The following is an 11,184-nucleotide window of genomic DNA, read 5'->3' on the forward strand; positions in this document are numbered from 1 at the left end:
AGTGTTCTCCCTAAAATTATGACAGGTCGTCATGGAGAAACTCTCACGGATTAGAGGACACTAGGGATGTGAAGACCGAGCGCAATGTGGGATCCCGGAGTGGATGCTGGAACGATAAAGGGCGTAAGTGAGAGAATTGATGAGATCCAAACGAAGTTTGTAGTTTAGTTAGTAGTGTTCCACCAATTTTAATTTATCGTTAGTTTTGACAAATGTACCATGGTTATATAAGAAAGGCATATAATACTTACCTTAATAAATCTTGAAAGCAAGCCTTAAAAAGATTTAAACTCATTTCAAGCACCAAAACCACATCCAAGAATAAAACTCAATAACATTTAAACGAATCTAACAAAACTAAGCACCTAAAAATATCAAATTCACAATGTTTCGCAGCCAATAAAAAATTACCGGTCGCGTAAAAAGTAGGAAAATAATTTTAAAAAAACTAGTAGAAAAGTCAATTAATAGGAACAGACACAAAAATGACACAAATGATAGGATAAGCAGGCATGAATATTGAAACAACAATTATAAATACACTGTATATGTTTAAGAAAGTAGAGAAAAGCATGATGAGAAAAAACTATAAATCCATAGATTCAAGAAGCTCAACAAAATCCAAACAGAAGAAATTTGGAGACAACCACTCCATGGCACAGCAATAATCGAATTGCTGTAAATCAGTAGTAAAAAGAAAATACTTTCCAGAAGTGAGAAGAGGTGAGGCCACACATACATATAGAGCCATGAAGACAAAAATGACACTGGATTTCTTGTCAGAAACTAAGCGAGCCGAAAGACAATGGAGCAATGTGTTTAACTCTCTGAAATACTATAAGCTCGCATCCTATTTTCTATACCCAGCAAAAATATCTTTCAAACCTAAAGGCAAAAGACTTTTTCTCCCCCAGGCAAACAAAAGCTGAGTAAATTCATTAGCAGCAGACCAGAGCTACAAAAAAATATTAAAAGAAATTCTTCAGGGAGAAAGAAAATACCAGAAGGAAACTTAGATCTACACAAAATAATGAAGAATATCAGAAATGATAAATATGTGAGAAATATAAAAAGATCTCTTTTTCTTATTTTAAATCCTTTCAAAGAGACAAATCCATATACACAGCTGGAGATTTCAACATCCCTCTGTCAATAATTGATATGAGTAAACCAAAAAATATTTTAGAGATATAGAAGACAAAAAGACTATCAACCGACTTGACATTTTATTGAATACTCTACCCAACACAGTAATATGCACATTTTTTTCAAGTGCCCCTGGAACAGTTACCAAGACAGACTACCTGCTGGGTTATGAAGCAGGTCTCAGTAAATTTAAGAGGATTTAAATCACCCAAAGTACATGCTCTGGCCTCAACCAAATTAAATTAGGAGTCAATAACAGAAAGATATCTTGAAAACCCTCAAAGTCAAAGAAATCACAAGGAAATTAGAAACTAACGAACTAAATGAAAATGAAAACAGAACATATCGAAATGTGTGGTATTCAGTGAAAGCAGTGTGTCCTACAGGGGAAGCATTGAGTTGATGGGAGTTGGTCACTGGGGCGAAAGAGGGTCATGAAATCAGGTCTCCCAGTGGGTGGCAATGTCCATTCCAACTCTGTGCTCCCGGGCTACTTGCATTTAGAAAGTGGCTGTCCCTGAGGACATGAAAGACCTTGTCGCCAGGGGCAGTGGCTTGGAAGCCAGAGTTGTATGGAGCTTCCGGGCTGAACAGAGAATGGATGAGAGTGATGGCCCTTTAGGGAAGGCTTCCCTTCCTTCAACCCCATTGCTCAGGAGTCATCCCTCATTCTCAGACTGGACCCACCCTTCGACACTGGAGTAACTCGACCAGAAGGTGGCAGTGTTGAGTTGAAGTCATTCAGTCAGTTCTCCAACCCAACAGAACTGAGCACCTACTGTGTGCAAGGCATTGGGTTAGGCTACCACAGGATGGATACTCCCATGCTGTTTTGAAAAGAGAGGAAACTAAAGCCCAACGAAGGAGGATGCAAACTCCTAAGTCAGTGTTTTGTATACATTGCTCTTTTGACTCCATCGGATATTAGTTTTTTTCCAAGAAAATGTCTTAAAATCATAGGGTTTGAAGCATTAGTACCCTGTGTCCCATGCCCCTGCCAGTTGGCTGCTGCTCAGAGGACAATCAGCAGAGCTGAAAGATGTGGCTTCTTCAGCCAGAGATGAAAGACACGCTCATAACCTGAACTTCAAATCCTTGTAGCAAATGCATAAGGCAAGTTACTGTGTGCCTGACACTGAACGAGGTCCTGGAGCCCCCAAATGATGGAGACATCACCTCTGCCCTCCGTGTATACTTGGCCTGGGCACTGACAGAAGTGTCTTCAGACACAGGCAGAGGAGGAGTCTCCGAATTAAGTACAAGCAAAATGGAATGACAAGAGCTAGGACAGGGTAATGTTACTGGAAGGGAGGACCGACAAAGTGCCCAGATGGAGAAACCAACCAGGGAACAGAGAAAGGGCAGAGCCAAGGGCAGATCAGGCAGGTAGCATGAGGGATAAGATATTCACTTAGGTGAAGGCGCTCACTCCCTCAATTGGCCAGGCCCCAGAGGCATCCTTCCCACCAGTTGTTTATAAGAAAGGAACAGTCTCTGTCTTTCAGATGTTCAACCTTCCTGAAGTCTAAAAACAGAGAGGCCCGTGTAGGAGCTGTCTTCTAGTGACAGATGGGTTGGCAGGGACAGGCTGAGGATGTGTCCTGCCGGCAGCTGAAGGCGGATCGCTAATGGAACAAGTAGAAAAGAAAGGCAATAAAAATGTTAAATATTATTAAACATCCATGGGACCATGCGGCCTGAACCTGGCTCAGACCCACCAAAGCAATCTCTCCTCGGACTCTAGGCCTGTGGGTACCTGGTGTTGCCCTGATGAATCTTCCAGAAGAGCTACCTGTTAGTACAGAGAAGCTCAGAGGACTGCATGCCTGAGTTTCCAGGGGTGGCCCAGGAGCCCAGCATTGTGCTTAGGGGTGCTGGTGGTGGGCAGTGGAAGGAACAGAGACTCTGAAGTCAGGCTGACTCTGAAAAGTTAGTATAATAAGTTTTTATTTGACATCTGCAAGATTTTGGTATCTTGCAGCTTTTGAGATTTAGACAGTCTCAATTTTTCAGTAGTACAATTTCCCCAAACAAAAAAGAAATAGAAGAAAAAAAGGAACCAAAATGACCAATTGTCCCCTCACTTGTTTATCGACTCTATCACAAAAGAAACAAAATTTACTCATGTTATAGATAAGTGTATTTGCATTTATATATTATCAGTTTTAACAGCTCGGGATCAATTCCACAGTGTCTGAGAGCACTTGAAACAATATTATATTCCCAGGTAACAAGAGTAACCACAAAAGAAAGCTGTGTGTGGCCCTGGGTATATTGTTGAGCCTCTTCTTTTTCTCATCTATAAAATAGGCAGAGTCATCACTTTGCTCATGGGCGTTTATGGGGATTGTAAGAGATCATATTTGCAAAACCCCTGGCACTGGCAGGCCCTCAAGCAACATAGCTACTACCATTAGTGATCCCACACCTTAAATTCACTGTCTTCCCATCAGTATCACCAGCAACCCAGGCACCGGCAGAGCAATAAACGGAGCTCCCAAGTAGAGTTGTTACCTGGGCAAACATGTTGCCAAGAGCTACCCCGCCTGCCAGCAGACAGCAGAAATGCCGGTCTGGCTCCAGTGGGTACCTGTAGCCCAGCATTTCCTCAGGGTCAGCTGCTGAGTGTGGCCAGAGGCACCACCTCCCTGTGAAAACTGCAGGGGACTCCCAGGAAAGCGGTTCTGGTGAGAAGAGCGTGTGAAGGGGGCTGACCTGTGAGTATGTAACGTAGCCTCGTAGCCTCGTTTTGCACCTGAGGACAGTGAATCACGAAGAAGCTAACACATCAGCTATGTGTGTCTGAGTCCCAAAGGGACCTTTAATCAAAATTCACTTAACCTCATCCTGGGCTTTCTGAGCAGCACCTCGAGGGGCGGGGCCCAAGAATCTGTATCCGTAGCAAGCTGCCCAGGTGGTATTTATGGAGCCAAACCTTAGACGACACAAAGTGGCCTAGTCAAAGTCACAATGCTAACAAATGGCAGAGACGTGACATCGGATGCTGCACACACACGCACTCACTGTCCCTCCAGGTCACAGCCTCCTACCCAGCAAAGACATGGGGTGGGGACGGGGGCTGTGCAGGAGGAGAGGGCGTGCAGCACGGGCGCCTTCCAGCCTCACCCCAGGGCAAACGCCCGACCGGAAAACACTGGCTTCAAACAGACACATCGCAAAGCTCCCTTCTGCTCCCCCAGCTCCCCTCCTCCGTGCATCCCCCCAATCCCACAGCCTAGGGCCAGGCCCCGCAGAGGCAGGCGGGTTACCTCACCCTAGCCCGCGTGGGGCCCTCCCTCTTTTCTCTCTGTCATTGCCCACAGTCAGTTTTCCGCCTGTGACAAACTGTCGCTCCTACAAACATGTCCTTCCACTGCCTCCCCTCTCGCTTCCCGCTTCCAATTTCTGTCAGATTTATTTAGGAAATGTTCCCACTGACCGCACTAGCCAGTCTGATGAAAACCGCTTCTCCCGGAGCACTGAATAAAGTGCTGCTGCTGAATGAATGACTCTAGTTCAATCCTGTAGCTTTGTTGTTTTATCGAATGACTAGGAGAATGAGAAAGGAAAAAAAAAAAACCCTTGCATCTGGGGAAGTGGGTCTTACGAGCGAGTGGAAAGACTCCTCTGTTCCCACTCGGGGCGGGGGGAGAAGTGGGGGCCCCTGAAGCTCTCCCAGGAGATGGAGGCAAATGTTCCAAGATGGGATTCTTCCTGAGACCCACCTACCCCCAACCTAACCTTCAGCAGAGCCGACCCAAGTGCATATGGGGTTTGGCATGAGTGGAGTTTTACAGAAATCAGTGAAGAGGTCAAGGGTTTGGTTCAGGTTCTTAGGAAGTGAGGCAGACATGCAGGAGAAGAGGCAGAAGGGACGCAGGGAGACGTAAGAGCCCCTCTTCCTTGTCCCTCACAGGCTCCCTGCCCCACTCCTGCCCAAAATAAAAGAACAGGAGAATGAGGGAGGGCTCTGTGCTCTCACGGGCCACAGAATCAGAGGGAAGGCAGTTCACAGCTATTTCGACTTAATTTTTCGGGGCAAGAAGTTCCCCAGATGCATTTAGTTCTCCCCGAGCATTGCTTTCTCCATTTTAATGCTGTTGCCCCATGAGCCGCATCTACTCGTGGCTCAGGCTGGGAGCCTAACAACAGTTTATACACGTCTTCTGTGGAAAAAGCAAACAGCGTTCCGAACAGCCCATATAAAAACTGTTAAAACACAGCCTGTACCTGTACTTTAAAGGCAGTTTGTGCAAAGCAGGAAACTGTGACTAACGTGATGAGGTCACCCAGGGCAGCCCAAGCATGGGACGGCTTAGGGAACTGGCCAGGACCGAGCTCCTCCGCTTCTCACGGGAGCAGCAGGGCCTCCCGTTTCCAGCCTGCTGTTTATAAGCCGCTTTCCTGTCGGAAAGCAGGAGGGCTTCTCAGGCGGTGTCGGGGCTGCTTTGCAGCTGTTTGGGGACACCCACCCTAGGGCATCCTGGGAACATGTTCTCCTGTGAACTCTGTAGGATGTATATCTTTGCCTCAAGACAACAATTTCTCTCTTATCGGCACATCTAAGCAACAACAGTTGATCTATTTCTCCCCTCACTTTGCATCAACTGATATAAATTGAAATGCGCTCACACCACAACTCCTCAATCACCGAGAGCACATGCTCGTGCACGCTCTCTCTCCCCCTCTCTCTCCCTCTCTCTCCCTCTCTCTCTCCCTCTCTCTCTCGCCCAGTGACTCTTCAAACACTACAAAGTCCAAAGTGTTTCAGTCCCCAACATTTTATATTATTGAACTTTCGAAACCCCCCTCCCCACCCCCGCAATTCCTAGTCTTGTCTTTCCTCTATATCCTGAAAACACAACACCGACCTCATCAGGCTGCCCTTGACTGCTGAGGGCCCCACCAGCCAGCCGTGATTCATCATTACCTAGGCATTCAGTAAGTGCCTACTGCTGGCCCAGACCGCTTAGGCGCCACACCTGATTCATATGTGTGCTTTCCCTTGGGCCCGAGGGGGATAGGCAGGAAGGAGAGAAACTAGTGCTTGCTAAACACTTACTATGGATCGGGTACTGTGCCAGCCACGGTCACTCGTGTTATCACCATTCACGCTGTACGTCGACCCAAAAGGTAGATTTCAGTAAGTTCGTTGTATAAAGAAAACTGAGGGGATCAGAGGTTAAATGACGAAAGAAGACCGAGCGCAGGAACGTGATCCCAGGTCTGTCTGATCCTCAGACATGAGCTCTTTGCTTAAGAGTATGTTCCAGGAAGATGCTGCATCAACATGGAAGAAAAAAAAAAAAAAAAAAGGCACCCGGAGGTGTCAGGCTCCGGGGTGTGCAGGCGGGTCTAGGCTGAGTGCCAAGGAACGTGCTATGACTGGTGCCGATGCCAGCTCAAGGAGAACCAAGGGGAGGAGTGGAAAGTGTCCTGTGATTCCCGGCATTTGCGGGGACAGCAGGGGTTGGGATGGGAGGGGGTGGTGGCAGAATGAGCCAACGCTGGGTCCCAGGAGTGATGTAGAGTTCTGTACGCAGGTCCACAGCAGCTCCCTCCAGGGATGGTACCAAATGAATGGCAGGTCGGGAGGAGGAGGCCCGGGGCTGGAGCTGGCCACAAAGTCAGCGGGAGAAGCTGGGAGAGGCTGATGCAGCCCAGGGCTTCTGGCGCCAGCAACGAACGCTACAGCCCCTGCAAATCAGGCACAGCACACGCGGGCGTCTACTGAAAAACCGCACGCGCGGTGACCTTTACGCATCTATGTCGGCTCAAAGAAAGGTCTCGAGTGACGCGTCGCATGGCCCTATCTTTTATCATTGACTTGGACTAAAGATATTTAAGAGCCCAGGTTTTTTTGTGTGTGCTTTTTTCCCCCTCCTCAGGACAAAAATGTTTTTCTATGTTGCTATATAGTCAGTATTATTGTCATTTTAATGGTTACATAGTTCAAAACGTGGATGGCCCTGTCTTTCTCATGCCTCCGAGGAGAACCTGGCAATCTAAACTAAGAAAATAATTTTTTAAAAAATGAAGAAAATAAGATGTAAAGATGTTTATTGCAAAACTATTTATAGCAACAAAATAAGAAATTCCAAAACTGGAAACAGCGTTAATGTCCGGCATTGAGAGAGTAGTTTAGTAAATCAGAACACGATGCAATTACGCGACCATTAAAAAGATAATTACACAGAGTATGTAGCAGCGCGAAAAAACATTTACGCCTAATGGGGAAGAAGCACAAAATAAAATTATGTTTTTCTGTCTACAGTGATATAAAATAAAATGTTCATAGGGGAAAAACGTGGCAAAAGAAAATAGCGAAGTGACAACTTCTGTTAGGGTGGCTGGATGCTAAGGAATTACTTTTGGAAAATGTATTTTAATGCTGACGTGCTATTTTAACAATAAATAAAAAGCAAGTAAAAAAAGAACGTACGCTCCAGAGACGATTTGCTAAGCAAGCAAACAAGCTTTCGTTCCTGGTGAGTGGGAAGCAAGAGTTTTTGCATCTCTTTTCTGCTTTGCAATCTGCAGAGCAGGGGCTGGGCCCCAGGCAGAGCTGGACTCGGCTCCCAGACCCAGTGAGATTCTGGGGGCTGCACTTCTCCTGCAAGGCCTGGCAGCAGGAAATGCTCGATGTGGATGGAAGTCAGTGAAAAAAGGCCTCGGTTCATCTCATGGTCTATGTCTGTACCTTTCCAGATACATTCAAGGGACATAGCCACAGAGGCTGGTAACTAGCAGCCAGTGAGCATTTTCCTGATAATTCTACCGGGTTTTTAAAGCATCATCAGCTTCCTGATGCTGCTGTCCTACCCTCTTGGTTTGCGTGACTGCCGGGAGACACAGGGGTGCTCATGCAGGACAGGGCAACTTTCCCCAAGTGACGGGGAGACCAAGCCCTGTACCAAGAGAAGTAGAAGGTCTTTTGGCGGAGCGTGAAGAAAGAATTCCGCACGCATGCCAAAGTTAGAGTCAAAGGGAAAGTTTATTAGAAAAGGGGCCACACTCCACAGACAGAGTGTGGTCTCCTCTCAGAGGCAGAGAGTGAGAGAGACAGTAAAGGCTCTGAGCGGAGCCCTGAGTGTTCGGGGAGTTCAGTTTATACATCGTTATTCAGTTCTTGTGAGCTATTGTTTGAAAGACTTTGTTAACCCATTTCCTTTGTTATAGACACACAGTGAGGAAAGGAAAGGGTATGTAGCTGAAAAGGTAAGAATATGTAAAGTACCAGGCCTGCTGGCAGTTCCAGCCTTCAATCCAGAGGTTCTTGGTGGTTTTAGCCACAGGGAGTGACTCTTGGTGCCTGTGGGGAATGGGCTGCTGGCAATCCCGCAGAAATCTTCCTTTGCTCTGCAGGTGTCCTCCCGGCCTGGCTGCAGGGCCGATCAGCCTATTGCAGTCTCTAAATGTGGCTTGATGAACATTTTTAATTCTCTTGCCTCCTCCCTACTTTAGTCCCAGCCTCTCTTTCTCCCCAGGGTCCCTGCTGGCTCAGAGGTCTCTCTGAGAAGGATGGCACCTGAGGATGGAGGCCGGGCCACCTCAATTGCCTGGCCCTGTTGGGCGGCCTCCCTTCTCCTGGCGATTCTCCCTATTCCCAGAGGTCATTTTCCCAGGAGAGACAGCAGAGCAGCCGGCCCGCGTGCAGAGGAGGAACCAACCGGTCTGTGATTCAGAGCTGCCTGCCAGCTGCTCCGTGACTAGCCTCCTAAAAGGGGGCCTCTTGAGTCCTGGGGGCATTTACGGGGTACAGGACAAGAGAGGGACTCTGGGTGAACAGGGGCCAGAGGTCAGGATGAAATAAATAGGTGCTCCACCCATGGCCGAAAAGAACGCATTTCTGGTCATTGCCTTTTCTGCTGCTTGAGAGGTGGCGTCTTGGTCAGGACACTTGTCAGTCCCCCTTGATACTGGGTTGGCCCGCTGGGGGAACATCCTCTGGCACTTGACCTCAGGCAGAAAGAGGCAGGAGGGTGACCCCTCTCCCAGAGTCTGGCTGAGTCTCAGGACACAGGGACTTCCAGCAGATGGAGGGACATCGATCACCTCTGCCCCTAATTCCCGTGCAAGTGGGCCCTCGCCCCCGAAGCCTGACACTCCTGTGCGTCCTTCAGCCCGGCTCATGCTGGGGAGCCTCGGGGACAAGGAGCTTGCTCTCTGAATGCCGGCCTAGTCTTGCTTCCAAGACTGCTTAACCTGGGGGCCAACTGAAACGAACCCCAGTGTTACCTTCTCTGGCTCGCCTTAGTGCTACCCTTGGGCCAAATAAAATTTCTCTTCCACCCACCAGCAAACCTGTAAAGAGGGTTTTGTCCTCCCAGTCGTTGCCTGAGGCAGAACTGCCTCATTTCTTAGCTGCCTTCTCTGTGCTGCCGCTTGGGGTCCCTCCAGTAGCCTGGGGGCTAGCTGGGTACCCTGCCTACTTCTGGACGCAGCCACCCCCCCCACCCCCATGCTACTACTATGTGAATGCTGCCTGAAATCCCATTCTTCTTCCTGGAGCATTTTAGCTTTTCCTCATCCATCTCCTCATCCAGCCTTCAGAAAAACCCTCTGAGGTAGGCGGGGCTGCTATCATTAAGTCCATTTTTTCAACAGAGAAAACTGAGGTCATATACAAACTGCAAATTCCAGTCTAGGACTTCCAACCACAAGCCTAATGAGCGTGAGAGACTGGCGGGGCTGAGTTCTGGAGAACTCATCCATGTCCAGTGCACAGAGGGGCCTGTCACTCCATTCGGTCTGAGGCCAGGACTAAGAGAAGGGGACGGTCCCGCGCAGGCCCCTCTGTGGCCGGGCCTGTGCTGAGCTTGGCCTAGCCTTTTGGGCTTGGGTGAATGTGTCCCCGCACCCCAGCCGCCTGGAGCCCCAGCGGCCTACAGCTCCGGGCAGGCAGCACACTACCCCTGGCCCCCAACCCCCTCCCACCAGGCTTTTGGGAAGCCCTTCAAAGCTGCAGAGCGTATGGTCCCCGCGGAGGGGGCAGCATGCCAGAGCCTGCAGAGGGTCGAAAATCCTGGGAACAGAGCCCCGACCAGACCGGCCAGCACCTCGTTAGGAGGCCTAAAGGCGGGAGGGGGCACTTCAGGAACAATGTTGTTTATTTCTCTATTTTTAAACAAGTCCGAGGTCTCTAGGGGCACAGATGAAGTTATCAGAAAAGACATGAGTGGAATAAAGCCTCGAGCCAGCAGGCCGAGGAGGGCCCTGGGGACTGGGACTCTTGAAAATCTGAGATGGGGTTTGTTTATCTTGTACTCTGAGAGCGCAGGGCTGGGACCAGGGTGCTGGACAAGCATGTCCCCAAGCCCTCTGCAGCCCGTTCCCTCGGAGCCGCTGGGGAATTCGGGTGTGAGCAGTACCCGTCAGTGTCATCTGCAGCAGGGGGAGGAGGCACCGCCTCTGGAAGGAAGCCCGGGTTCACTTCTCACCTCTGCAGCACAGAGCGGTTCCCAGCGGGCAGACCCCAGTGGGGCCGGGGCACTGCGGGAACCCAGCCTTGTCGCTGCTGGCTCTGCTGCCAGACAACCCCTCCGCCTGCTGGAGCCTCCACTTCCTCGGCCGGCACTGGGGCCAGCCCTTCTTGCCTTGAGCCCCTGGTCCTTCTCACAGGGAAGAGCGATGACATGGTGTGTGCACCGAGAGAGGGCTGGGACACACGTCTCACTGAATCCTGACGCAGCTCTGTAAAGGGGACTTGTCATTCCCGTGAGAAGGGTGAGGAAGCCGAGGCCAAGGAACCGAGTGACCCATCCCGAAGCGTTCTGACTCAGGCCCGTCTGGCTCTAGAGCCTACTCTCCTTTCGCGGCAATCTGCCTCTCCTGCGCTCCAAGTAAGGGTAATATATTGCACTCTGGGGAGCTTTCAGAGAAATCATGAATCATTGACAGGATCAATCAAAGGCCTGGGTAGGTTTGGCTGGATGAGAAATACTTCCCAGGAAGTAGAGGTTCGTCAAGGGGCAAGGGGAGCTGGACTTGTGGTCAATGGTCCTGGCTGGATTCTGGCCCTTCCCGGGAATCAGCTGA

The 11,184-nt window shown here is 49.4% G+C and overlaps 1 protein-coding gene across 1 annotated transcript in view; it reads right to left on the minus strand.

Moving 5' to 3' along the window:
- Positions 1–11,184, minus strand: part of CIB4 (calcium and integrin binding family member 4) — an 84,905-nt gene that overhangs the window by 18,301 nt on the left and 55,420 nt on the right. The gene's annotated exons all lie outside the window — the stretch shown is intronic.

This window comes from Rousettus aegyptiacus, unplaced genomic scaffold (genome assembly GCF_014176215.1).
Source record: "Rousettus aegyptiacus isolate mRouAeg1 unplaced genomic scaffold, mRouAeg1.p scaffold_m13_p_7, whole genome shotgun sequence".
Taxonomy (NCBI): domain Eukaryota; kingdom Metazoa; phylum Chordata; class Mammalia; order Chiroptera; family Pteropodidae; genus Rousettus; species Rousettus aegyptiacus.